We start from the raw sequence: 25,142 nt of genomic DNA, 5'->3' as shown, positions 1-25,142 counted from the left end.
CAAGATCTGGGGATTCCCCGGATCCTGGCTCGAGATCTGGGGAATCCCCGCTTCCTAGCATGAAATACTTTAAAATTTGGGAATTCCCTGCATCCTGGCTCAAGATCTGGGGATTCCCCGTATCCTGGCACGAGATCTGGGGATTCCCCGCATTCTGGCTCAAGATCTGGGGATTCCCCGGATCCTGGCACGAGATATGGGGATTCCCCGCATTCTGGCTGAAGATCTGGGGATTCCCCGGATTCTGGCTAGAGATCTGGGGATTCCCCGCTTCTTAGCACGAGATCTGGGGATTCCCCGTATCCTGGCTCGAGATCTGGGGATTCCCCGACTTCTGGCTCTAGATTTGGGGATTCCCCGGATCCTGATTTGAGATCTGGGGATTCCCCGTATCCTGGCACGAGATCTGGGGATTCCCCGCTTCCTAGCATGAAATATTTTAAAATTTGGGAATTCCCCGTATCCTGGCTCAAGATCTGGGGATTCCCCGTATCCTGGCACGAGATCTGGGGATTCCCCGCATTCTGGCTCAAGATCTGGGGATTCCCCGGATCCTGGCTCGAGATCTGGGGATTCCCCGCTTCCTAGCATGAAATACTTTAAAATTTGGGGATTCCCCGTATCCTGGCACGAGATCTGGGGATTCCCCGTATTCTGGCTCAAGATCAGGGGATTCCCCGGATCCTGATTTGAGATCTGGGGATTCCCCGTATCCTGGCACGAGATCTGGGAATTTCCCGTTTTCTGGCTCAAGATCTGGGGATTCCCCGTATCCTGGTACGAGATCTGGGGATTCCCCGCATTCTGGCTCAAGATCTGGGGATTCCCCGGATCCTGGCACGAGATATGGGGATTCCCCGCATTCTGGCTGAAGATCTGGGGATTCCCCGGATTCTGGCTAGAGATCTGGGGATTCCCCGCTTCGTAGCACGAGATCTGGGGATTCCCCGTATCCTGGCACTAGATCTGGGGATTCCCCGACTTCTGGCTCAAGATTTGGGGATTCCCCGGATCCTGATTTGAGATCTGGGGATTCCCCGTATCCTCGCACGAGATCTGGGGATTCCCCGCTTCTTAGCATGAAATACTTTGAAATATGGGAATTCCCCGTATCCTGGCACGAGATCTGGGGATTCCCCGCATTCTGGCTCAAGATCAGGGGATTCCCCGGATCCTGATTTGAGATCTGGGGATTCCCCGTATCCTGGCACGAGATCTGGGGAATCCCCGCTTCCTAGCATGAAATACTTTGAAATTTGGGGATTCCCCGTATCCTGGCACGAGATCTGGGGATTCCCCGCATTCTGGCTCAAGATCAGGGGATTCCCCGGATCCTGATTTGAGATCTGGGGATTCCCCGTATCCTGGCACGAGATCTGGGAATTTCCCGTTTTCTGGCTCAAGATCTGGGGATTTCCCGTATCCTGGCACGAGATCTGGGGATTCCCCGCTTCCTAGCATGAAATACTTTAAAATTTGGGAATTCCCCGTATCCTGGCTCAAGATCTGGGGATTCCCCGTATCCTGGCACGAGATCTGGGGATTCCCCGCATTCTGGCTCAAGATCTGGGGATTCCCCGGATCCTGGCTCGAGATCTGGGGATTCCCCGCATTCTGGCTGAAGATCTGGGGATTCCCCGGATCTTGGCTGAGATCTGGGGATTCCCCGCTTCTGGCTACAGATCTGGGGATTCCCCGTTTCCTGGCTAGAGATCTGGGGATTCCCGTATCCTGGCACGAGATCTGGGGATTCCCCGCTTCCTAGCATGAATCTTTAAATTTGGGGAATTCCCCGTATTCTGGCTCAGAGTCTGGGGATTCCCCGTATCCTGACACGAGATCTGGGGATTCCCGTATTCTGGCCAGATCTGGGGATTCCCCGATCCTGGCTACGAGATCTGGGGATTCCCGTTCCTGAGCTTAAGATCTGGGGATTCCCGTATCTGGCACGAGATCTGGGGATTCCCCGCTTCTGTCAGATGGATTCCTTTGAAGATTTGGGGATTCCCCGTATCTGGCTCGAAGATCTGGGGATTCCCCGTATCTGGCACGAGATCTGGGGATTCCCCGCATTCTGGCTCAAGATCTGGGGATTCCCCGGATCCTGGCTCGAGTCTGGGGATTCCCCGCAATATGGCTGAAGATCTGGGGATTCCCCGTATCTTGGCTCGAGATCTGGGGAATCCCCGCTTCCTAGCATGAAATACTTTAAATTTGGGGATTCCCCGTATCCTGGCACGAGATCTGGGGATTCCCCGTATTCTGGCTCAAGATCAGGGGATTCCCCGGATCCTGATTAGAGATCTGGGGATTCCCCGTATCCTGGCACGAGATCTGGGAATTTCCCGTTTTCTGGCTCAAGATCTGGGGATTTCCCGTATCCTGGCACGAGATCTGGGGATTCCCCGCTTCCTAGCATGAAATACTTTAAAATTTGGGAATTCCCCGTATCCTGGCTCAAGATCTGGGGATTCCCCGTATCCTGGCACGAGATCTGGGGATTCCCCGCATTCTGGCTCAAGATCTGGGGATTCCCCGGATCCTGGCACGAGATATGGGGATTCCCCGCATTCTGGCTGAAGATCTGGGGATTCCCCGGATTCTGGCTAGAGATCTGGGGATTCCCCGCTTCGTAGCACGAGATCTGGGGATACCCCGTTCCTGGCTCGAGATCAGGGGATCCCCGGACTTTCTGGCCACAAGATTTGGGGATTCCCCTGATCCTGGCACAAGATCTGGGGATTCCCCGGATCCTGGCACGTAGATATGGGATTCCCCGCATACTGGCTGAAGATCTGGGGATTCCCCGGATTCTGGCTAGAGATCTGGGGTTTCCCCGCTCGTAGCACGAGATCTGGGGATTCCCCGTATCCTGGCCTAGATCTGGGGATTCCCCGACTTCTGGCTCTAGATTTGGGGGAGTTCCCCGGATCCTGATTTGAGATCTGGGATCCCCGAATCCTGGCACGGAGATCTGGGGATTCCCGCTTCTAGCATGAAATATTAAAATTTGGGAATTTCCCCGTATCCTGGCTCAAGATCTGGGGATTCCCCTATCCTGGCACAGAGTCTGGGATACCCCGCATTTCTGGCTCAAGATCTGGGGATTCCCCGGATCCTGGCTCGAGATCTGGGGATTCCCCGCTTCCTGGCTAGAGATCTGGGGATTCCCCGCTTCGTAGCACGAGATCTGGGGATTCCCCGTATCCTGGCACTAGATCTGGGGATTCCCCGACTTCTGGCTCAAGATTTGGGGATTCCCCGGATCCTGATTTGAGATCTGGGGATTCCCCGTATCCTCGCACGAGATCTGGGGATTCCCCGCTTCCTAGCATGAAATACTTTAAAATTTGGGAATTCCCCGTATCCTGGCTCAAGATCTGGGGATTCCCCGTATCCTGGCACGAGATCTGGGGATTCCCCGCATTCTGGCTCAAGATCTGGGGATTCCCCGGATCCTGGCTCGAGATCTGGGGATTCCCCGCATTTTGGCTGAAGATCTGTGGATTCCCCGGATCTTGGCTCGAGATCTGGGGAATCCCCGCTTCCTAGCATAAAATACTTTAAAATTTGGGGATTCACCGTATCCTGGCACGAGATCTGGGGATTCCCCGTATCCTGATACGAGATCTGGGGATTCCCCGCTTCCTAGCATGAAATACTTTCAAATTTGGGAATTCCCCATATTCTGGCTCGAGGTTTTGGGATTCCCCGTATCCTGTTACAAGATCTGGGGCTTCACCGTATTCTGGCACGAGATCTGGGGATTCCCCGTATCCTGGCATGAGATCTAGGAATTTCCCGTTTTCTGGCTAAAGATCTGGGGATTTCCCGTATTCTGGCACGAGATCTGGGGATTCCCCGCTTCCTAGCATGAAATACTTTAAGATTTGGGAATTCCCCGTATCCTGGCTCAAGATATGGGGATTCCCCGTATCCTGGCACGAGATCTGGGGATTCCCCGCATTCTGGCTCAAGATCTGGGGATTCCCCGGATCCTGGCTCGAAGTCTGGGGATTCCCCGCAATATGGCTGAAGATCTGGGGATTCCCCGTATCTTGGCTCGAGATCTGGGGAATCCCCGCTTCCTAGCATGAAATACTTTAAAATTTGGGGATTCCCCGTATCCTGGCACGAGATCTGGGGATTCCCCGTATTCTGGCTCAAGATCAGGGGATTCCCCGGATCCTGATTAGAGATCTGGGGATTCCCCGTATCCTGGCACGAGATCTGGGAATTTCCCGCAATACTGGTGAAGATCTGGGATTCCCGTATCTCCTGGCACGAGATCTGGTGAATCCCCGCTACCTAGCATGAAATACTATAAATTTAGGAATTCCCCGTATCCTGGCACGAAAGATCTGGGGATTCCCGTATCCTGGCACGAGATCAGGGGATCCCGGCATCCTGGCTCAGAGATCTGGGGATTCCCCGTATCCTGGCACGAGATCTGGGAGTCCCGCATTCTTGCTGAAGAATCTGGGATTCCCCTTGATATTCCCTGGCACGAGATCTGGGGATCCCCGACCTTCGTAGCACTGAAATAATCTGGGGATTCCCCGTATCCTGGCTCAAGATCTGGGGATTCCCCGTATCTGGCACGAGATTTGGGGATTCCCCGCATTCTGGCACAAGATCTGGGGATTCCCCGGATCCTGGCACGAGATATGGGGATTCCCCGCATTCTGGCTGAAGATCTGGGGATTCCCCGGATTCTGGCTAGAGATCTGGGGATTCCCCGCTTCGTAGCACGAGATCTGGGGATTCCCCGTATCCTGGCTCGAGATCTGGGGATTCCCCGACTTCTGGCTCTAGATTTGGGGATTCCCCGGATCCTGATTTGAGATCTGGGGATTCCCCGTATCCTGGCACGAGATCTGGGGATTCCCCGCTTCCTAGCATGAAATATTTTAAAATTTGGGAATTCCCCGTATCCTGGCTCAAGATCTGGGGATTCCCCGTATCCTGGCTCAAGATCTGGGGATTCCCCGTATCCTGTTTCAAGATTTGGGGATTCCCCGCATTCTGGCTCAAGATCTGGGGATTCCCCGTATCCTGGCTCAAGATCTGGGGATTCCCCGTATCCTGTTTCAAGATTTGGGGATTCCCCGCATTCTACCTCGAGATCTGGGGATTCCCCGCATTCTGGCTCAAGATCTGGGGATTCCCCGGATCCTGGCTCGAGATGTGGGGATTCCCCGCTTCGTAGCACGAGACCTGGGGATTCCCCGCTTCCTAGCATGAAATACTTTAAAATTTGGGAATTCCCCGTAATCTGTCTCGAGATCTGGGGATTCCCCGTATCCTGACACGAGATCTGGGGATTCCCCGCTTCCTAGCATGAAATACTTTAAAATTAGGGAATTCACCGTATTCTGGCTCGAGATCTGGGGATTCCCCGCTTCATAGCACGAGATCTGGGGATTACCCGCTTCCTAGTACTAAATATTTAAAAATTTGGAAGTTCCCCGCAATCTGGGTCGATGTGGTGGGGAGCTAGACGTTGAGTGACATTAAGGGGCTGGGATGGGTGGGGTCATTGTAAGCTCGCGTTGTGTTGTGTACCAACATGGCAATGATTTTATCATAATTATCTATCCACAGGCTCGGCGTCTGGTCAATATCTGTTGTGACGTTTGTAATCTGTTTTTCCTGCCGCTCGCAGAATCAGTATGGGGTGCACATTAGATGAGTCGCTGATGGCTACAAAAATAGGACAAGAAATGGTAGGAGTCCCATGGTATGTCCCATGGTATGTTCTAGAGTTACCATGATATGGTCACATTTCCCACTTTGATACCGAGTTGGTGTGGCATGATTTTCTAAAGTATAACCAAGTGTGTCGATAACTTCTTAATGTCTATCATAGCAAAACAGAAAAAACGACAAATGCCTCATCCCTACACTTTGGACAATCACCCATGCACATGTCCCTTTTGCACACACATGAATGCCACACACAAATCCTTCCGTTTTAATAATCCTCATACAATAAGGAACATATATATATATATATATATATATATATATATATATATATATATATATATATATATATATATATATATATATATATATATATATGGCGTCCTAGCTTCGTCTCTTCGATGTATATCAACTGACTGTTATATTTCTTTCTTGTGTCTCCCCTGATGTGATTATTACACGAAAGTGCACTTGGGAACTTTTATTGATTCATTTTCCCCGTGGACTCAGGAATATCTTGATCACGCGCAAAATTGTGATCCTTTCCAATATGTATATATATATATATATATACATATATATATATATATATATATATATATATATATATATATATATATATATATATATATATATATATATATATAAATATAATAAGTATTCCTGGGAAATTATATGGGAGGGTATTGATTGAGAGGGTGATGGCATGTACAGAGCATCAGATTGGGGAAGAGCAGTGTGGTTTCAGAAGTGGTAGAGGATGTGTGGATCAGGTGTTTGCTTTGAAGAATGTATGTGAGAAATACTTAGAAAAACAAATGGATTTGTATGTAGCAAACGCGGGAGACGGCAAAAAAAAAAAAAAAAAAAAAATTTTATAGATCTGGAGAAGGAATATAATAGAGTTGATAGAGATGTTCTGTGGAAGGTATTAAGAATATATGGTGTAGGAGGCAAGTTGCTAGAAGCTGGGAAAAGTTTTTATCGAGGATGTAAAGCATGTGTACCAGTAGGAAGAGAGGAAAGCGATTGGTTCTCAGTAAATATCGGTTTGCGGCAAGGGTGGATGATGTCTCCATGGTTGTTTAATTTGTTTATGGATGGGGTTGTTAAGGAGGTGAATGGGAGAGTTTTGGAAATAGGGGCAAGTATGCAGTCTGTTGTGGATGCGAGGGCTTGGGAAGTGAGTCAGTTGTTCGCTGATGATACAGCGCTGGTGGCTGATTCGGGTGAAAAACTGCAGAAGCTGGTGACTGAGTTTGGTAAAGTGTGTGAAAGAAGAAAGCTGAGAGTGAATGCAAATAAGAGCAAGGTTATTAGGTTCAGTAGGATTGAGGGACAAGACAATTGGGCGGTAAGTTTGAACGGAGAAAAACTGGAGGAAGTGAAGTGTTTTAGATATCTGGGAATGGATTTGGCAGCGGATAGAACCATGGAAGCGGAGGTGAGTCACAGGAATGGGAAGGGGGCGAAAGGTCTGGGAACGTTGAAGAATGCGTGGAAGTCGAGAACATTATCTCGTAAAGCAAAAATGGGTATGTTTAAAGGAATAGTGGTTCCAACAATGTTATATGGTTGCGAGGCTTGGGCTGCAGATAGAGTTGTGCGGAGGAGGGTGGATGTGCTGGAAATGAGATGTTTGAGGACAATATGTGGTATGAGGTGGTTTGATCGAGTAAGTAATGAAAGCGTAAGAGGGATGTGTCGTAATAAAAAGAATGTGGTTGAGAGAGCAGAAGAGGGTGTATTGAAATGGTTTGGTCACATGGAGAGAATGAGTGAGGAAAGATTGATAAAGAGGATATATGTGTCAGACGTGGAGGGAACAAGGAGAAGTGGGAGATCAAATTGGAAGTGGAAGGATGGAGTGATAAAGATTTTGAGCGATCGGGGCCTGAACATGCAGGAGGGTGAAAGGCGTGCAAGGGATGGAGTTAATTGGAATGATGTGGTATACTGGGGTCGACGTGCTGTCAATGGATTGAACCAGGGCATGAGAAGCGTCTGGGGTAAACCATGGAAAGTTCTGTGGGGCCTGGATGTGGAAAGGGAGCTGTGGTTTCTGTGCATTATACATGACAGCTAGAGACTGAGTGTGAACGAATGTGGCCTTTGTTGTCTTTTCCTCGCGCGCGTGCGGGGTGGAAAGGGTTGTCATTTCATGTGTGGCGGGGTGGCGACGAGAATGAATGTAGGCAGCAAGTATGAATCATGTACATGTCTATATATGTATATGTCTGTGTATATATATATATATATATATATATATATATATATATATATATATATATATATATATATATATATATATATATATATACGTTGAAATGTATAGCTATGTATATGTGCGTGTGTGGACGTGTATGTATTATACATGTGTATGTGGGTGGGTTGGGCCATTCTTTAGTCTGTTTCCTTGCGTTACCTCGCTAACGCGGGAGACAGCGACAAAGTATGATAAAATATAGTTGGAATAATATAAATATATATATATATATATATATATATATATATATATATATATATATATATATATATATATATATATATATATATATTCTTTTTTTTTTGCCGCTGTCTCCCGCGTTTGCGAGGTAGCGCAAGGAAACAGACGAAAATAATGGCCCAACCCACCCCCATACACATGTATATATATACACGTCCACACACGCAAATATACATACCTACACAGCTTTCCATGGTTTACCCCAGACGCTTCACATGCCCTGATTCAATCCACTGACAGCACGTCAACCCCGGTATACCACATCGATCCAATTCACTCTATTCCTTGCCCTCCTTTCACCCTCCTGCATGTTCAGGCCCCGATCACACAAAATCTTTTTCACTCCATCTTTCCACCTCCAATTTGGTCTCACACTTCTCCTCGTTCCCTCCACCTCCGATACATATATCCTCTTGGCCAATCTTTTCTCACTCATTCTCTCCATGTGCCCAAACCATTTCAAAACACCCTCTTCTGCTCTCTCAACCACACTCTTTTTATTTCCACACATCTCTCTTACCCTTACGTTACTTACTCGATCAAACCACCTCACGCCACACATTGTCCTCAAGCATCTCATTTCCAGCACATCCACCCTCCTGCGCACAACTCTATCCATAGCCCACGCCTCGCAACCATACAACATTGTTGGAACCACTATTCCTTCAAACATACCCATTTTTGCTTTCCGAGATAATGTTCTCGACTTCCACACATTCTTCAAGGCTCCCAGGATTTTCGCCCCCTCCCCCACCCTATGATCCACTTCCGCTTCCATGGTTCCATCCGCTGCCAGATCCACTCCCAGATATCTAAAACACTTTACTTCCTCCAGTTTTTCTCCATTCAAACTTACCTCCCAATTGACTTGACCCTCAACCCTACTGTACCTAATAACCTTGCTCTTATTCACATTTACTCTTAACTTTCTTCTTTCACACACTTTACCAAACTCAGTCACCAGCTTCTGCAGTTTCTCACATGAATCAGCCACCAGCGCTGTATCATCAGCGAACAACAACTGACTCACTTCCCAAGCTCTCTCATCCACAACAGACTTCATACTTGCCCCTCTTTCCAAAACTCTTGCATTCACCTCCCTAACAACCCCATCCATAAACAAATTAAACAACCATGGAGACATCACACACCCCTGCCGCAAACCTACATTCACTGAGAACCAATCACTTTCCTCTCTTCCTACACGTACACATGCCTTACATCCTCGATAAAAACTTTTCACTGCTTCTAACAACTTGCCTCCCACACCATATACTCTTAATACCTTCCACAGAGCATCTCTATCAACTCTATCATATGCCTTCTCAAGATCCATAAATGCTACATACAAATCCATTTGCTTTTCTAAGTATTTCTCACATACATTCTTCAAAGCAAACACCTGATCCACACATCCTCTACCACTTCTGAAACCACACTGCTCTTCCCCAATCTGATGCTCTGTACATGCCTTCACCCTCTCAATCAATACCCTCCCATATTATTTACCAGGAATACTCAACAAACTTATACCTCTGAAATTTGAGCACTCACTCTTATCCCCTTTGCCTTTGTACAATGGCACTATGCACGCATTCCGCCAATCCTCAGGCACCTCACCATGAGTCATACATACATTAAATAACCTTACCAACCAGTCAATAATACAGTCACCCCCTTTTTTAATAAATTCTACTGCAATACCATCCAAACCTGCTGCCTTGCCGGCTTTCATCTTCCGCAAAGCTTTTACTACCTCTTCTCTGTTTACCAAATCATTTTCCCTAACCCTCTCACTTTGCACACCACCTCGACCAAAACACCCTATATCTGCCACTCTATCATCTAACACATTCAACAAACCTTCAAAATACTCACTCCATCTCCTTCTCACATCACCACTACTTGTTATCGCCTCCCCATTTGCGCCCTTCACTGAAGTTCCCATTTGCTCCCTTGTCTTACGCACTTTATTTACCTCCTTCCAGAACATCTTTTTATTCTCCCTAAAATTTAATGATACTCTCTCACCCCAACTCTCATTTGCCCTCTTTTTCACCTCTTGCACCTTTCTCTTGACCTCCTGTCTCTTTCTTTTATACATCTCCCACTCAGTTGCATATATATATATATATATATATATATATATATATATATATATATATATATATATATATACATATATATATATCACTTCTTCCAGTAATCACATCTGTTCATCGTTCCGCTAGACAAGACATTCCTCAGACCTTAACATTTTTCTCCTGCGTCCTTACAGCATTTTCTCTTTTTTCAAGGCTTTTATTCGAATTTAGTGGGATCATTGGTCATTAATCTTAAATCCTTCGGGAAAACCCTACAAGAATTAACACAATCACCTCACCGCAAGACAGATGGCAGTAGACATTTGCATTCGTTCGCGGGCATCGTCTTTTTAGCTTATCTTTTTTTTTATCTACTTCCCTCCAGTGCACACTATATTGAGAGACGAAGTGACCCCAGGGCAGAGTGCGCTTATATTTTGTGTGCATTTAGTAGTGCCGTGTCGAAACCCATGGCAGAGAGAATCGAATACCATAATACTAGAAATATTCATCGGACAGATAACAAATTACATTAACATCTCGGATTCTCCTTTTCATAGTTATACGAGAGTGAACTATCGTAATAGATTAAAGGTTCGGATTATCAGAAAATTTTCATATTATTTTTTGCCAGTTGTATCATTATTGTTGAATGATATTGTACACATATTGGTGTACAGTAAATATACATATCATTGAGTATAATAAGCATAGATAGTTTGTGACAATATATACTGGCTTATGCTGAATAGATACATACAGATTCATGCTGTTGGGTGTATAATTGACATAAACATTATATATATATATATATATATATATATATATATATATATATATATATATATATATATATGGATTTGTATGTAGCATTTATGGATCTGGAGAAGGCATATGATAGAGTTGATAGAGATGCTCTGTGGAAGGTATTAAGAATATATGGTGTGGGAGGCAAGTTGTTAGAAGCAGTGAAAAGTTTTTATCGAGGATGTAAGGCATGTGTACGTGTAGGAAGAGAGGAAAGTGATTGGTTCTCAGTGAATGTAGGTTTGCGGCAGGGGTGTGTGATGTCTCCATGGTTGTTTAATTTGTTTATGGATGGGGTTGTTAGGGAGGTGAATGCAAGAGTCCTGGAAAGAGGGGCAAGTATGAAGTCTGTTGGGGATGAGAGAGCCTGGGAAGTGAGTCAGTTGTTGTTCGCTGATGATACAGCGCTGGTGGCTGATTCATGTGAGAAACTGCAGAAGCTGGTGACTGAGTTTGGTAAAGTGTGTGGAAGAAGAAAGTTAAGAGTAAATGTGAATAAGAGCAAGGTTATTAGGTACAGTAGGGTTGAGGGTCAAGTCAATTGGGAGGTAAGTTTGAATGGAGAAAAACTGGAGGAAGTGAAGTGTTTTAGATATCTGGGAGTGGATCTGTCAGCGGATGGAACCATGGAAGCGGAAGTGGATCATAGGGTGGGGGAGGGGGCGAAAATTTTGGGAGCCTTGAAAAATGTGTGGAAGTCGAGAACATTATCTCGGAAAGCAAAAATGGGTATGTTTGAAGGAATAGTGGTTCCAACAATGTTGTATGGTTGCGAGGCGTGGGCTATGGATAGAGTTGTGCGCAGGAGGATGGATGTGCTGGAAATGAGATGTTTGAGGACAATGTGTGGTGTGAGGTGGTTTGATCGAGTAAGTAACGTAAGGGTAAGAGAGATGTGTGGAAATAAAAAGAGCGTGGTTGAGAGAGCAGAAGAGGGTGTTTTGAAATGGTTTGGGCACATGGAGAGAATGAGTGAGGAAAGATTGACCAAGAGGATATATGTGTCGGAGGTGGAGGGAACGAGGAGAAGAGGGAGACCAAATTGGAGGTGGAAAGATGGAGTGAAAAAGATTTTGTGTGATCGGGGCCTGAACATGCAGGAGGGTGTAAGGAGGGCAAGGAATAGAGTGAATTGGAGCGATGTGGTATACAGGGGTTGACGTGCTGTCAGTGGAGTGAATCAAGGCATGTGAGGCGTCTGGGGTGGACCATGGAAAGCTGTGTAGGTATGTATACACGTGTGTGGACATGTGTATGTACATGTGTATGGGGGGGGGGGGGGTTGGGCCATTTCTTTCGTCTGTTTCCTTGCGCTACCTCGCAGACGCGGGAGACAGCGACAAAGTATAAAAAAAAAAAAAAAAAAAAAAAAAAAAAAAAAAAATATATATATAAAATGTGTGTGTGTGAATACATAATGAGTATACATACATCAGTGTGTAGAAAGTATCCATACATTAAGGAATACTAGCTGTGAACTAACTTGACATTAGGATAATATCTTTTCTTTTAGTATCTGGTTAACCTAAGAGATGTGACCTACTGGAAAAAAAAAAGAGTCGTATTACAAGGCGTCTCTTTTACTCTTCTTATTTTCTCGCTTCGTGATTCAACCTTTGAAAGTATACAGTTCTTGGGAAACATACCGCACAGTCAAGCTTTGTGCACAGACCTGTCTTGTGCTGTCCTTTTGCTTGTGCAAAGTCTTGTGCAGATAGTCTTGTACAACCTTTCATATTTTGCTCAGTCTTGTCTTGTGGAAGCATAGTATTGCCTTGTGCACCGTATTGTATTGTGCACCGTGTTGTGAAACGTCTTGGGTTATGCACCGCTTTATCTTATGTACTGTCTTGTCTTGTGCATCTTCTTGTCTTGTGCACCATCTTGTCTTGTCCATCTTCTTATCTTGTCCACCGTCTCGTCTTGTCCATCGTCTCGTCTTGTGCATCGTCTTTTCTTATGCACGGCCTTCTCTTGTGCTCTGTCTTGTCTTCTGCACATTCCTTTATAGTACACAATCATGTTCTCAGTTTTGTCTTTAGGAAAAATCTTTCTGATGCACAGTGATCTTTTGTACATAGTCATGTCTTGTACACAGCCTTCTCTTATACAAAGTCCTTTCTTAGGCACAATCCCATCTTAAGATAAAAAGATCACTTCAAAAATGGGTGCAAAAAGTTATAATATCTTGTGATATAAAATGTTTTGATTTGGAAAATTGTTAGAATTAGCTTTCAAAATAATTTCAAGAATCAACTCGATGAAATAGGAAATGACAGCGAAATGGTAAGCCTGACAGGGGTGTCCGTTTGAATCAGAGAAAAATTCAACCATAAAATGCTTTTATCTTGCTGACCCAAGATGAACACGAGGCTTACGGCGCGACCCTTTAGCTCCCAGATGGAAGGTCAAATCCGTGGGCAATGGAGAAATTTGAATTAAGGAGAGAATCAGTGGAAGGCTCTGAGACGCACTCGGAAAAATGTGTCAAAGAGAGAGGGTTAGACATAGCCCCAAACATACAAGTTCTAAAATGCCCAAAGGGAGAAGGTTCCAGGGGAAAAACTCTTCGGCTGTACTGAGTAACCGAGGGAACCATCGCTGGCAATCCTTTCTCAGATGATGATGGGATGGTGGTGACTGATGACACTAGTGACGAATGGCAGTAGTGATGATCATGGTGCCGGATAATTAGCAATTACTGCTTAGTGTCTCCCTTATGGCGCATTCTATCTTCGCCAGTCACTTCCTCCGCGCTTGGGAAATCCATTAGTCATTGCTCAACAATGGCATAGTTCAAGAGTAATTATAATTTAGCTGTCTCTCCTCTGAACGTTCGGTGTGGGTGATGTTTTCTACCATTAACTTGCGTGGTCGTGGATGCACTTTACCAGTAATGCAGCTGTTGCCAGCAGGGGCAGGAAGTCTCACTGTTTTTCCGATGACAATCCTGAAAGTCGCCTGACGCTCGATGTTTCTGGGGTTTATTGTTCTCGAGATTAAAAAGAGAAAAAGAAATGGCAAATAATTTCTTGTCCAATTGAACCCAACTCCCTTGATAAGAGTATCGTGTCTAGATGGCAAACAAAAGCAGCTGTGATGGGAGAAATTACGGAAATTATTATAGATTTATTTTCCGAGAGAAATATGAGGTACAGTGCGCCTAGTAATCCATCCCTTGATGGAGAATTATTACCTTTTGTAATTGTAAGATGAATGGACCTACGCTTCCTTCTGCATCCTTCTGCATGGGAAATAAGTTTACACTAGTATTGTTCGCCTGTTGAATCTGACGGAACAAAACACTGCCCATACTTACGAACAAGACAATAGATATCTTTGTATATTATTGCTTCCTGTGTGTACTGCTTTCATCCAATGACCCGTGACCCAGAGCTCATTAATGGCGGTGAACTCCACAGGGTTCATCCAGTGTATCAGGCCAGACCCGACGCCTGAGGGAAACATTCTGGCACCTTATCTGTTTCATCAGTCTTTTTCTTCCTTCCCAAGTCTGTGTTTGGGAGGTCGGAGTCGATGATTTCTATTCCGGATTGGTCTCATTTTCGATCTGTTTGTTGATAGTCGTTGTGTCTCAGGGACAAAAAAAAAAAAGAACGAGAAAGAAAAACTGATGCGGTTGATATGGTGACTTCCACTTGTATATGATCGCTGCAAGTGCGTTCACCACTGCCAACGTAGTGGTGTGATGGTTGTCTGTGCTTGTAGGTGGTGTCAGCGGTGGAAGGTGTTGTGTAAATGTTAGTTGGTGGGAAGTGGGAAATTTGGCCCCAGGTGTTGTGTGCAACGAAGTTTTATAAGTTTTATCCTGATATCAGCTTCAGAGATCAGTCAAACATGATGACATCAGCCTCAGACATCAGTCAGACATACTAACATTTAACCTCATATATGTATCAAACACTGATATCAACTTCAGATATGTGTGTCAGACACACTCACATAAGCTTCAGAAGAATGTCAAAGTCACTGACATGAGTTTCACACATACGTCAGACTCACTTACATCAGCTTTAAACGTCCAATCAAATACAGGGGCATCAGCTGTTCACGTCCGTCAAATACACTGACCAGGTCCGTCTTTTCCTGTTGAGTTATCGACCTTACTTCTCTGCCTTGCTTGGGAAGCATTTCTCCCTTTAAAAGTAACGTTTTCATCAACGTCAGTAATCGTAAGGGTACCCAGTGTTTAGCGTTTATATAAAGACACACACACACACACACACACACACACACACACACACACACACACACACACACACACACACACACAAACACACACAAATACACACAAACACACAAAAACATATATATATATATATATATATATATATATATATATATATATATATATATATATATATATATATATATATATATATATATATATGGTGGTGAATGCAAGAGTTTTGGAGAGAGGGGCAAGTATGCAGTCTGTTGTGGATGAGAGGGCTTGGAAAGTGAGTCATTTGTTGTTCGCTGTTGATACAACGCTGGTGGCTGGTGACTGAGTTTGGTAAAGTGTGTGAAAAAGAAAGCTGAGAGTAAATGTGAATAAGAGCAAGTTTATTAGGTTCAGTAGGGTTGAGGGACAAGTTAATTGGGAGGTACGTTTGAATGGAGAAAAACTGGAGGAAGTGAAGTCTTTTAGATATCTGGGAGTGGATTTAGCAGCGGATGGATCCATGGAAGCGGAAGTGAGTCACAGGGAGGGGGAGGGGGCAAAGGTTCTGGGAGCGTTGAAGAATGTGTGGAACGCGAGAACATTATCTCGGAGAGCAAAAGTGCGTATGTTTAAAGGAATAGTGGCTCCAACAATTATATATGGTTGCGAGGCATGGGTTATAGATAAGGTTATGCGGAGGAGGGTCGATGAGTTGGAAATGAAATGTTTGGGGACAATATCTGGTGTGAGGTGGTTTGATCGAGTAAGCAATGAAAGGGTAAGAGAGATGTGTGGTAATAAAAAAGAATGTGGTTGAGAGAGCCGAAGAGGGTGTATTGAAATGATTTGGTAACATAGAGAGAATGAGTGAGAAAAGATTGACAAAGAGGATATGTGTCACAGGTGGAGAAAACGAGGAGAAGTGGGAGACCAAACTGGAGGTGGAAGGATGGAATGAAAAAGATTTTGAGCGATCAGGGCTTGAACATACAGGAGGGTGAAAGGCGTACAAGGTATAGAGTGAATTGGAACGATGTGGTATACCGGGGTCGACGTTCTGTCAGTGGATTGAACCAAGGCATGTGACGCGTCTGGGGTAAACCATAGAAAGTTTTGTGGGGCCTGGATGTGGAAAGGGAGCTGTCGTTTCGGTGCCCTTACACATGACAGCTAGAGACTGAGTGTGAACGAATGTGGCCCTTGCTGTCTTTTCCTGGCGCAACCTCGCGCGTGCTCTAGGGGAGGGGGGTGCCATTTCATGTGTGGCGAGGTTGCGACGAAAATGGATGAAGGCAAGTATGAATATGTGCATGTGTACATATGTATATGTCTGTGTATGTATATATATATATATATATATATATATATATATATATATATATATATATATATATATATATATATATATACATTGAAATGTATGGGTACGTATATGTGCGTGTGTGGGCGTTTATGTATATACATGTGTATGTGGGTGGGTTGGGCCATTCTTTCGTCTGTTTCCTTTCTCTACCTCGCTAACGCGGGGGACAGCGACTAAGTATAGTAAATAATAAATAATATATATATATATATATGTATGTATGTATATATATATATATATATATATATATATATATATATATATATATATATATATATATATATATATATATATATATTATCATTATTATTATTATTATATTCCTATGAGTCCACGGGGATATGAAACACGATAAGTTCCCAAGTGCACTTTCGTGTAATAATCACATCATATGGGGAGATACAAGAAAGAAACATAACAGCCATTTCATATGCAATGAAGGACGCCGTTAGGTAAACAAACATTCAGTTTCCAACACATCCACCCTCCTCCATAGAACTCTAGCTACAGTCTATGCTTCGCAGCCATGTAATATTGTTGGAATTACTATTCCTTCAAACATACCCATTTTCTGCTCTCCGAGATAACGTTTTCTCCTTCCACACCTTCTCTCTCTCTTCCCCATCCTGTGACTCACTTCCACTTCCATGGTTCCATTTGCTGCTAAGTCCATTCCCAGATGTCTCCATCCAAACTTACGTCCCAATTAACTTGTCCCTCAACCCTACTGAACCTAATAACCTTGCTCTTATTGACATTTACTCTCACCTTTCTCCTTTCACACACTTTTCAAAACCCAGTCACCAATCCCTGCAGTTTCTCACTCGAATCAGCCGCTAGAGCTGTATCATCGGCGAACAACAACTAATTCACTTCCCAGGCCTTCTCATCCTCAACAGATTGCATACTTGCTCCTCTCTCCAAAAAACTCTTGCATTTACCTCCCTGACCACCTCATCCATAAACGCATTAAACAACCATGAGGACATCACACACCCTTGCTGCATACCGACCTTCACTGGGAATCTATCACTCTCCTGTCTTCCTACATCCTTGGTTAAAAGCTTTTCACTGCTTCTAGCAACTTACCTCCCACACTATATATTCTTAAACCTTCCGCAAAGCATCTCTATCAACCCCATCATATGCCTTCTCCAGATTCATAAATGCTACATTCAAATCCATCTGTCATTCTAAGTATTTCTCACATACATTCTTCAAAGCAAACACCTGATCCACACATCCTCTACCACTTCTGAGACAACACTGCTCTTCCCCAATCTGATGTTCTGTACATGCCTTCACCTTCTCAATCAATACCCTCCCATACAATTTCCCAGGAATACTCAACAAACTTATGCCTCTTTAGTTTGAACACTCACCTTTGTCCTCTTTTCCTTTGTACAATGGCACTATGCATGCATTCCGCCAATCTTCAGGCACTTCACCATGATCCATACATACCAACCATTTAACAACACAGTCACCCCCTTTCTTAATAAATTCAACTGCAATACCATCCTAACCCGCCGCCTTGCCGGATTTCATCTGCAAGGCTTTCACTACCTCCTGTCTCTTAACCGAACCATTCTCTCTGACCCTCTCACTTCGCACACCACCCCGACCAAGAACACCCTACATCTGCCACTCTGTCATCAAACACATTCAACAAACCTTCAAAATATATATATATATATATATATATATATATATATATATATATATATATATATATATATATATATATATATATATATATAATATATATCACATACACATATCTTTATTTCTCATTTCAACAAGTCTTCCAGCTCTGTACATGAGCTTGAGAATGTACGTGCTAACCTGTGTACGAGCGTGGCTTCTCAGGTGTACACGTGGGCGAGATATTTCAACACCTACAATTATTTGCCTCTTGGAACCGATGTAATATATCGCTGCATTTGTGAGAATCCCAACATTTTCCATGTTTCTAATAGAGAACATGCTTTTAATGATACGAAGAAAGATTATACAGCATAAATCATCGTTACCGGACGGTAATTGGTGTGCAAAGCTGCCATTAAAGTTAGGTGTAGGCGGATAGCGCGTGGGTCGCCAAGAGTTTGACGATACGAAGGAAAAGAGAAAGGTTAACAATGGAGGATGGAAGCGTGTTCGAGAGGAAATGGAAGCAAATGATGGAAGAAAAGGGCGGAGGAGGAGGTATCAAGTACAGGAATCGTTGAAGATAGAAATCAGGAGGATAAGAAATCATAAGAGATATGGAAAAAGATGTGACTCAAGCACAAAGGAATGTTGAAGGGAAAAGGAAATCACATGGCAATAATCGTGGGAAAGCCAGAGTGAGGATGTAGTGTTGTGACTGTCTGAAACATATGTTTAAGGTCTTGAAAAATCTGACTCCAATTGCAACAGCTTCAGGTGAGACCGATTAGAGAGTTCAGATTGCGGAACGTAAAAATGTCCGTGTAATGCGTCTGTCGTTGATGATCATTGGTTATATATGTGTGGCTCTGTGTCGGCAGCCAAGGAACTGTTCCGCCCACTACCCACAGGACGCGCGAGGCGCCGCCGCCGCCGCTACAGAGGCGGCAGAAGAATGCTCATGACCACAAATGTAAACTACAGACGATGTTTGTTGGAAACGTATAATATAGTGTAATATATCACAGTGACACCAGGTCCTCCTGGTAATTCAGAGCCACATTGAGCAGGAGGCCATCAGCACTGTGGACGCCCCAGTCGTTGGCTGCCGGTATCTGAACATTTGTTCATTTGTGCTTTTATTCCTTGCGGCTGCCTCCACTACCGATACTTCTACACCCGTGGGAGTACCGCTACCGCTTGCTTCTTGTTGTCTGTGCGTTTCGGAACTCCACGGAGACTCCACATCAACCACAACAGAGGAAAAGATCTGCTAAGGTAATGGACCGAGAAGGTTTCTTTGTTATATCCTTCAAGCGACTAAATTCTGCCCATCCGCACACTCGAGGAGGATCATGTATATATATATATATATATATATATATATATATATATATATATATATATATATATATATATATATGCTAGATTATAGTCTCCTAGACTGTTCTTCCATTTGACTAACATAAACGGCACTGATACTTTAGGGATGATACAGTCAAGATAATCTGAACACTTCCAAAGTAGTTTTTAGATACGAAAAAAAAAGGGGCAGACAAAAGATATGATAAAGAATGTAAAAGATTCTTTAGATGATGTTGTCCCACACATCAGACATATTCCATGTCATCATCACCACCACCACTCAGCTACTACCACCCCCACCTACAACGATACATCACCACAGTTCCATGAACCGTACCCTGGGTAATCCTGGTGACACCTCGTATGGTGGGCACAGCCGCCGCCTCCCTCTTGTCACTCTGGTGAACCCGTCTGAGAGAGACAAATTCTACCAAGCTTGCAACACTTGTTGTGGTGCTGTGGTACCTGCTGGCTCTCCTCACACACGCACACAGAGAGAGAGAGAGAGAGAGAGAGAGAGAGAGAGAGAGAGAGAGAGAGAGAGAGAGAGAGAGAGAGAGAGAGAGAACTAGAGGACATATTAGCCACTTTAGGCAAGGGTCAAGCGAAGCAAAGGATAATAACTGGCATCTGTTGGACGCACAACATGATGCTAAGAAAATTGGACATGGAGGGTTCCTTTCCTGTGGGTGAAGAACACTGTTTCTTTCGTCAACTTAAAGAGTATTAAGATTATAAATAAGCTGTTTATTCAACGAATTCCAACAAACATTTCTTAGCGAGGTAATTCTCAATGACCGCTAGATTTTCTCGGCCTATCGAAGATTCCATATATGATAAGCTCTACAGATATCACGTCCTTGGTTTGGAGAGGTGTCTTAGCACCATGGGGAGGAGTGACATAAGTATATAATGGTTATGGATGAGAGTATAACACCCAGACAAAGAGAAGGGCGAGAAAGGGACGAAGATGTGTGTAATATGGCGATGGCGTAAAACACAGGTTTCGAAAAATTGCCTCAATTTGCGACAACATAAAGTGAGTTATTTAGGTATTCAGATGGCGTAACATTGAGATGTGCGGGGGAGCACCTGTGTCCCAGGCGGCCCAGGTTTGATACGCTTGTTTTCCGTCGGCGTCGACGGCGGTGTCCCACCCACTTACTTGCTACCTTTATTCATTCCCGTCGCCACCCAGCCACACATGAAATAGCATCCCCCATCCTCCCGCGAGGTAGCGCTAGGAAAGGACAAAAGACCACATTCGTTCACATTCAGTATCTATCTGTCATGTGTAATGCACCGAAACCACAGCTCCCTTTCCACATCCAGGCCCCACAAAACTTTCCATGGTTTACCCTAGACGCTTCATATACCCTAGGTCAATCCATTGACAGTACGTCGACCCGGGTATACCACATCGTTTCAATTCACTCTATTCCTTGCGCGCCTTTCACCCTCCTGTATGTTCAGGCCCTGATCGCTCAAAATCTTTTTTACTCCATCCTTCCACCTCCAATTTGGTCTCCCACTTCTCCTCGTTCCCTCCACCTCTGACACGTATATATCCTCTTTGTCAATCTTTCCTTCTCATTCTCTCCATGTGACTAAACCATTTCAAAACACCCTCTTCTGCTCTCTCAACTACACAACACATCTCTCTCACCCTTTCATTACTTACTCAATCAAACCACCTCACACCAGATATTGTCCTCAAACATTTCATTTCCAACACATCCACCCTCCTCCTTACAACCCTATCCATAGACCATGCCTCACAATCATATAGCATTGTTGGAACCACTATTCCTTCAAACATACCCATTTTTGCTCTCCGAGATAACGTTCTCGCCTTCCACACTTTCTTCAGCGCTCCCAGAACCTTTGCCCCCTCCCCTACCCTGTGACTCACTTCCGCTTCCATGGTTCCATCCGCTGCCAAATCCACTCCCAGATATCTAAAACACCTCACTTCCTCCAGTTTTTCTCCATTCAAACTCACCTCCCAGTTTACTTGTCCCTCAACCCTACTGAGCCTAATAACCTTGCTCTTATTCACATTTACTCACAGCTTTCTTCTTTCACACAGTTTACCAAACTGGTCACCAACTTCTGCAGTTTCTCACCCAAATCAGCCACCAGCGTTGTATCATCAGCAAACAACTGACTCACTTCCCAAGCCCTCTCATCTACAACAGACTGCATACTTGCCCCTCTCTCCAAAACTCTTGCATTCTCCTCTCTAACAACCCCATCCATAAACAAATTAAACAACCATGGAGATATCACGCATCCTTGCTGCAAACCGACATTCACTGGGAACCCATCACTTTCTTCCTCCTCGTGCACATGCCTTACGTCCTCGATAAAAGCTTTTCACTGCCTCTAGCAACTTGCCTCCCACGCCATATACCCTTAATACCTTCGACAGAACATCTCTATCAACTTTATCATGTACCTTTTCCAGATCCATAAATGCTACATGCAAATCTATTTGTTTTTCTAAATATTTCTCACATACATTCTTCAAAGCAAACACCTGATCCATACATCTTCTACCACTTCTGAAACCACACTGCTCTTCCCCAGTCTGATGCTCTGTACATGCCTTAACTCTCTCAATCAATACCCTCCATATAATTTCCCAGGAATACTCAACAAATTTCTACCTCTGTAAATTGAATACTCACTTTTATCCAATTTGCCTTTGTACAATGGCACTATATATATATATATATATATATATATATATATATATATATATATATATATATATATATATATATATATATATATATATATATCATTTTTCTTATTGTTGCTTAAGCTTTGCAAAAAATCTTGTATATCCTTGACATCAGGTCATTGTTGTGAGTACCTGTTATGGATTTCTGATAATGTGTGATAGTGATAGATATGATAATGGGTGATAGTGATAGATGTGATAATGGGTGATAGTGATAGATTTGATAATGTGTGATAGTGATAGATGTGATAATGTGTGATAGTGATAGATGTGATAATGTGTGATAGTGATAGATGTGATAATGTGTGATAGCGATAGATGTGATAGATAGCGATAGATGTGATAATGTGTGATAGTAATAGATGTGATAAATGTTTGTGATGTATCCTAAGTTCGTCGATCGTCATAAGGCAGAGAGTGTGTATGGATAATCAGAGGTTTAGCGTTCCGTAAAGGTCATGCGAAAGTGCAAGCACAGTTTTTTCCTTTTTTTTACCGTGACGCCGCAGCCAAAAAAAAAAAAAAAAAGCAGGGAAGAAAGGCTTATCAGACGACGACCTGACATAATTCCTCCTGGAAATTATCCATCAACCTGGTCACTGTAGCGACCGCAGAATTCCCCCATCCTCTTATCACTGTCTCCACAAAATTAAGAAAAATTCGCAGCTAAACGATTCATAATTCCTTAAGTTCCACTGGGAACGTAAGATATCGTCTATGAAAGTGTCAGGCAGGAAGTGCTGCAAAACAAATCACTCTGAGGAAAGTAACACAAAGTGTCTTAATAATCTGTAACCTAACGCGTCCTATGACTTTTGCAACATGTGAAGGTCGAGGAATGCATCACAGTGGCTCCCTTGCCACACACACACACACACACACACACACACACACACACACACACACACACACACAGCTCAGTACTGACTCGTAGTTGATACGGGTGGAGTGATTCAAATAAGCTTCACCAAGTGCAAAGACTGCTGTACGGTTTACCATCAAGAGGTGAAGGATTCAGTTACTTTAGTCAGAATTCTACGTGGTCAGCCATGCTACTTTTGTCGGGATATTTTAGTTTTTAATGAAGGTCCATTCGAGACAAAGGATGCTCTTCGCCAGGAAGAAAAAAATATTTTCATGATGATTATCAAAAGGCCTAACATCAGACCAGTGCTGTGGTAGAGATAACGTGTGTTAAAGAAAAATATACATATCACTAACCCCTCCTGTGAATGCTGGACCTCTTCTTTTTTTCTGTATAGATAAGATAAGGAGATTTAAAAAAAGAACTAATATGAATGTTAAAATTTCATGGGTTATATCTATTTTCATTGCATATCAGAACAGAAAATCTATACTCCTTTTATTGTGTGCAAGATGTGAGGAAATTCCATTCTAGCAGTTTTATCAGAACTTTAAAGACATCCCGAGAGCCATAACTGATGCGTTCGTTAAACATGTACAGGCGAAGTAGCTAAGTAAAGATGAAAATCACTCATCGTAGAAAAGAATAAGATAAGAGTCTGTGTAAAGGTAAGATGTCACAGAGGAACTTGCGCTAATATTGTCGATGTTAGTCGATAAGAAAAGGTTATGCCTCTGTCTTGTAGTTCCCCAGACATCAGACGAAGGACTCGTAAGTCAAGTAAATTACGCAGGAAAAAAAGGTTCATCTACGTCTACAACTGTTGATCTTAACAGGCAAACCCACGTACTGTGTGACGTCTGTCCATACACAGTGACAGTGATGACACGGATCGCTCTCAAAAATTAAGAATCACAAGTTTGTTTTAACATTACCACCTGCACAGAGTTGCAAGCTTCATTATTCTAATTTTCAAGGACTTCGAAGTTCACGTCTGGGGAGGGAAATGACGGGTTGGAGGGTCACGCTTGTAGTACATAACTCAAATGGAACTGGTATTATCCAATAGAAGGAAATGATTGTGCGAAAGTATTTTGGTGCTTGTATTGTTAAGGTCATGAAAACTGGGTGAGACATACAAGTAATCAAAGGACATATGAGCAATCAAAGACTCTAAGGGTACTTGAATCTATACTTTATAACAGAATCTCTAATTCGGATCTCTGATAACAGACCGGATCCAGTGTCAACCAGTAGGTTCCTCTCTTCCCCCATCCCCCTGTACCTACCATTATAATGCAGCTGCTGCTCTCGGGCACACTACCTCATTTCAGCAACCTATGTTCGCATATCCTCCCCTTCCTCAACAACAAAGGCAACACGGGCAAAACAACTACCCCGTAATGATTCGATAAGTACTAAATGACCACCCACCACCCCCAGCCCGGTCTTGAAATCCACTCCGCCGGACGTACATCCAACTGAAAACTACATTTCCGAGACATGCACGAGTTATTCTCTCTCTCTCTCTTCTATGTTCTGGACACCACCCATCTCTCCAACATTACAAACATTTGTTAGCCACATATCATATTGCATGCATACCTGTAAACATGAGCTCAGTGTATTAATATCCAGCCATGTAATTCTTACCAATTAACAGTTGTGTCTGTGTCTGTCTGTCTGACTCCTCATGCCCATGACGCACCTTCCACACTGACAATACTGATCTACTCTTCAGTTGTCCTGCATTTACTCTACGAAGACAAACAGCAACACTGCATTTCTTTGACCTGTAGTCCCGCTGCGGGAGCTCCCATTGAAGGGGTTTTTTGGGATAAAAAGTAAGGTGAAATATATATATATA

The sequence above is a fragment of the Panulirus ornatus genome, chromosome 12, assembly GCF_036320965.1.
Source record: "Panulirus ornatus isolate Po-2019 chromosome 12, ASM3632096v1, whole genome shotgun sequence".
NCBI classification, from domain to species: Eukaryota; Metazoa; Arthropoda; class Malacostraca; order Decapoda; family Palinuridae; genus Panulirus; species Panulirus ornatus.
The sequence above is the reverse complement of the archived record's forward strand: the minus strand, read 5'-3'. Positions refer to the sequence as shown.